At 50.7% G+C, this 4,777-nt stretch overlaps 1 non-coding gene across 1 annotated transcript; it reads left to right on the top strand.

The window, feature by feature from the left end:
- The first annotated feature begins 3,448 nt into the window (after nucleotides 1-3,448).
- Nucleotides 3,449-3,554, top strand: LOC125598317. Its single transcript, XR_007332352.1, has one exon. It is a non-coding gene; the product is annotated as a small nucleolar RNA R71 (small nucleolar RNA).
- Nucleotides 3,555-4,777: the final 1,223 nt, after the last annotated feature.

Genomic DNA, 4,777 nt, shown 5'->3' with positions numbered 1-4,777 from the left:
AGCCCGTAAACCACCGCACGGTTTACGCTTGGTCCACAAGGGAGGATAAATGTCAAGTTTCCGCGGATAAATACGGATGTTTTGAAGATAATTGTGAAGATCGGGAAAAATGAAATATCTTCATTTTTATGCTATGACGTCTTAAGGGCAGAAGATTAAAAGCGTAAACCAACCTTGGAGCTAGTATATAAGGAGTCCTAGGCGAGGAGCATAAAGAGAGAATTTTTCAGAGCAAACTTAGCACTTAGAGCAATTTAGGCAATTTTCCGTTTTTGTTATTTCGAGCTGCGACTCAATTAGGCTTAGCCGTCTTAGGGTTGCTAGAACTAGGAATCTCTCCGACAGCTCTCGAGCCCAGGCTTATACCTTGTTGTAAACGCTCATACGCAGATTCGGAATAAGATCTACTTTGGTCTCTTTTTTCGATTTCTTATTCTTATCGTTGTTATTCTCGTGTTCTGATTGCTTGACATGTGGTAATTAGCAGATATCCGAGTCCTCTGGGAAATTAGGGTTTTCCTAGTTTCCTTATTTAAACGGAAATCGACAGTGCAAATTTTGGTTCCCACAACGGCGGACACCCACGGATGTCCGTGGCTGTCCCTGTGTGTCTGTGTTTGTCCGTCAGCACACACAGGACGTCTGTGGCTGTCCATCAGTACACATATCATCACGCCGGTCCTTGGACTCAGCAAGCTGGCCCTTCCCGTGGACTGTTTGGGTGATTTTGGCCCACGTGGGCTGTCTGTTCAGCACACACAGGACGTCCGTGGGTGTCCACCAACACACACAGGACGTCTGTGGCTGTCCGTTAGCACACACAGGACGTCTGTGGCTGTCTGTGTGTGTCTGTGTGTGTCCGTGTGTGTCCGTCAGCGCACACAGGATGGCCGCGGCTGTCCATCAGTACACATATCAGCATGCTGGTCCTTGGACTCAGCACGCTGGCCCTTCCTGTGGACTGTTCGGGTGATTTTGGCCCACGTAGGCTGTCTGTTCAGTACACACATGACGTCTGTGGGTGTCCGCAAGCACACACAGGACTTCCGTGGCTGACCGTGTGTGTCCGTCACCACACACATGACGTCTGTAGCTGTCCATCAGTACACATATCAGCACGCTGGTCCTTGGACTCAGCATGCTGGCCCATCCCGTGGACTGTTTGACTGATTTTGGCTGACGTGGGCTGTCTGTTCAGTACATACAGGACGTCCGTAAGTGTCCGCCAGCACACACAGGACGTCCGTGGCTGTCCGTCAGCACACACAGGACGTCTGTGGCGGTTCGTGTGTGTCCGTCAACACACACAGGACGTCTGTGGTTGTCCATCAGTATACATATCAGCACGCTGGTCCTTCGACTCAGCACGCTGGCCCTTCCCGTGGACTGTTTGGGTGATTTTGGCCCACGTGGAATGTTTGTTTAGTACACACAGGACGTCCGTGGGTGTCCGTCAGTAACCACAGGACGTCCGTGTGTGTCCGTCAGCACACACAGGACGTCCGTGGCTGTCCGTGTTTGTCCGTCAGCACACACACGACGTCCGTGGCTGTCCACCAGTAGACATATCAGCACGTTGGTCCTTGGACTCAGCACGCTGACCCCTCCCGTGGACTGTTCGGGTGATTTTGGCCCACGTGGGCTGTCTGTTCAGTCCACACAGGACATCCGTGGGTGTCCGCCAGCACACACAGGACGTCTGTGGCTGTCCGTGTGTGTCCGTGTTTGTGTTTGTGTCTGTCATCATACACAGGACGTCCGTGGCTGTCCATTACTACACATATCAGCACGTTGGTCCTTGGATTCGACATGCTGGCCCTTCCCGTGGACTGTTCGGGTAATTTTGGCCCACGTGGGCTATCAGTTCAGTAAAAACAGGACGTCTGTGGGTGTCTGCCAGCACACACAGGACGTCCGTGGCTGTCCGTGTGTGTCCGTGTGTGTCCGTCAGCACACACATGACGTCCGTGGCTGTCCATCAGTACACATATCAGCACGCTGGTCCTTGGACTCAGCACGCTGGCCCTTCCCGTGGACTGTTTGAGTGATTTTGGCCCACGTGGGCTGTCTGTTCAGTACACACAGGATGTCCGGGTGTATTTGTCAGCACACACAGGATGTCCGTGTGTGTCCATCAGCACACACAGGACGTCTGTGGCTGTCCGTCAGCACACATAGAACGTCTGTGGCTGTCCATCATTACACATCTCAGCACGCTGGTCCTTGGACTCAGCACGCTAGCAATTCCCGTGGAATGTTCGGGTGATTTTGGCCCATGTGGTCTGTCTGTTCAGTACACACAGGACGTCCTTGGGTGTCCGCCAGCACACACAGGACGGCGGACACCCACGGACGTCGGTGGCTGTCCATGTGTGTCCGTGTGTGTCTGTCATCACACACAGGACGTCCGTGGCTGTCCATCAGTACACATATCAGCACGCCGGTCCTTTGACTCAGCATGCTGTCCCTTCCCGTGGACTGTTTGGGTGATTTTGGCCCACGTGGGCTGTCTGTTCAGTACACACATGACGTCCGTGGGTGTCCGCCAGCACACACAGGATGTCCGTGGCTGTCCGTCAGCACACACAGGACGTCTGTGGCTGTCCGTGTGTGTCTTTGTGTGTCTGTGTGTGTCCGTCCGCATACACAGGACGTCTGTGGCTGTCCATCAGTACACATATCAGCACGCTGGTCCTTGGACTCAGCACGCTGGCCCTTCCCGTGTACTGTTCGGGTGATTTTGGCCCACGTGGACTGTCTGTTCAGTACACACTGGACGTCCGTGGGTGTCTGTCAGCACACACATGACGTCCATGGCTGTCTGTGTGTGTCCGTGTGTGTCCGTCAGCACACACAGGACGTCCATGGCTGTCCATCAGTAGACATATCAGCACGGTTGTCCTTGGTCTCAGCACGCTGACCCTTCCCGTGGACTGTTCTGGTGATTTTGGCCGACATGGGCTGTCTGTTCAGTACACACAGGACGTCCGTGGGTGTCCGCCAGCACACACAAGACGTACGTGGATGTCCCTGTGTGTCCGTGTGTGTCCGTCAGCACACACAGGACGTCTGTGGCTGTCCATCAGTACACATATCAGCATGTTGGTCCTTGGACTCAGCGTGCTGGCCTTCCCATGGACTGTTCGGGTTATTTTAGCCCACGTGGGCTGTCTGTTCAGTACACACAAGACGTCCGTGGGTGTCCGCCAGAACACACAGGACGTCTGTGGCTGTCCGTGTGTGTCCGTGTGCACACGCAGGACGTCCGTGGCTGTCCATCAGTACACATATCAGCACGCTGGTCCTTGGACTCAGCACGCTGGTCCTTGGACTCAACACGCTGGTCCTTGGACTCAGCACGCTGGTCCTTGGACTCAGCATGCTGGCCCTTCCCGTGGACTGTTCGGGTGATTTTGGCCCTCGTGGTGTTAGCAGCTGCACTTCGTTAAATCCGTGGTGTGGACAGTCTCACTGGAAGAACCTAAATCTAATCCACGCATCTTTGAAGGACTCTCCCACCTCCTGCGAGAATGTTGAAATTTTGTTTCGAATTTCTTCAGTGCGCGCCTAACCGAAGAAGTTTCGTAAGAAAGCATTCTTGATGTCGGCCCAGGATGTTAAGGATCCTGTGGGTAGCTGCCTAAGCCAGTGCATCGCTTCTCCATTCAGCGTGTATCTGAAGAGCTTGCACAGCAGGTAATCTTTGGGGACTCCTTCCATCCGAATAGCAGCGATTAAATCCTCGAACCGTTCTAGATGGTCCAGAGTTGGGTATCTGCGACACGAGAGAAGAGAATAAGAATCAATAAAAAGGGGGTAGAGAAGAGAATAAGAATCAATAAAACTAAATCTAATGGCGATCAAACCTCCCCGGCAACGGCGCCAAATTTGATACCACTCAAATTACCGTAAGGAGTGTTACTCTCATCAAAAGAGGTTCAGATGTAGTACTTAGGGATCGAATCCACAAGGAGCTAGGGAACAATAAAATCTAGTGTTTATTAATTCTAAGAGTTGTAAATGTTTAAATGAAATAGCAATAGTAACAAGCGAAGAAAATAGTAAATGTAACTTGGTTGGAAATGATATTAGACGCACGGCCACTATTCAGGTGTTGGAGATTATAATATCTATAGATGCCTATTTGCTGCATGCATGATATGTTAGAGCTCAACCGCTTAACTCAGTGATCAGCTGTCGCATGTTTCACTGGTTAACAAACTAGATCACGTGTCTCAACGGTTAGTATGTTGACAACGAAAGAGTCTCGATCGATGGTCCTATAGGGACGTCGACCGATACACCTTTACCTACATCGACCGATAGTCAGTTGAGGACATCGATCGACGGGTTCTAGCCAGGCCTATGCGCGAGTACGATATGCCCTATTAAGATACTAAATTGGCGGTTAGCCCTCTCTAGCAGTCCTAATATGATAGATAGATGTCAGGATGGGATAACAAGGGTGCTTGAGTATGCAATCCTATGATCATGTTCTAGTTAGCAAGGCTAAAACAAGCAATGAATACAAATCTATCATGAATATCACAACAAGGCAGATCTATAGTTTGGGGCTAATCCCACAAACCTATCTGATCCCTGGATCTAATAAATGAACTACTCAGACATAGCAAAGCAATTCATGACAATGAAGAAATGGGAATTCATAGTATAGATGAAAAGAAATGAAAACAAGGAGTTCCAATCACAAGTGATCTTCTCTCCAAAACTCTCTCTCTCTCTCTCTCAAAGTAAAACTGTAACAAAAAACTCTCTC

Source organism: Brassica napus, unplaced genomic scaffold, assembly GCF_020379485.1.
Source record: "Brassica napus cultivar Da-Ae unplaced genomic scaffold, Da-Ae ScsIHWf_1704;HRSCAF=2330, whole genome shotgun sequence".
NCBI lineage: Eukaryota > Viridiplantae > Streptophyta > Magnoliopsida > Brassicales > Brassicaceae > Brassica > Brassica napus.
Note: the sequence above shows the minus strand (reverse complement) of the source record. Positions and strands in the feature narration are given on the sequence as shown.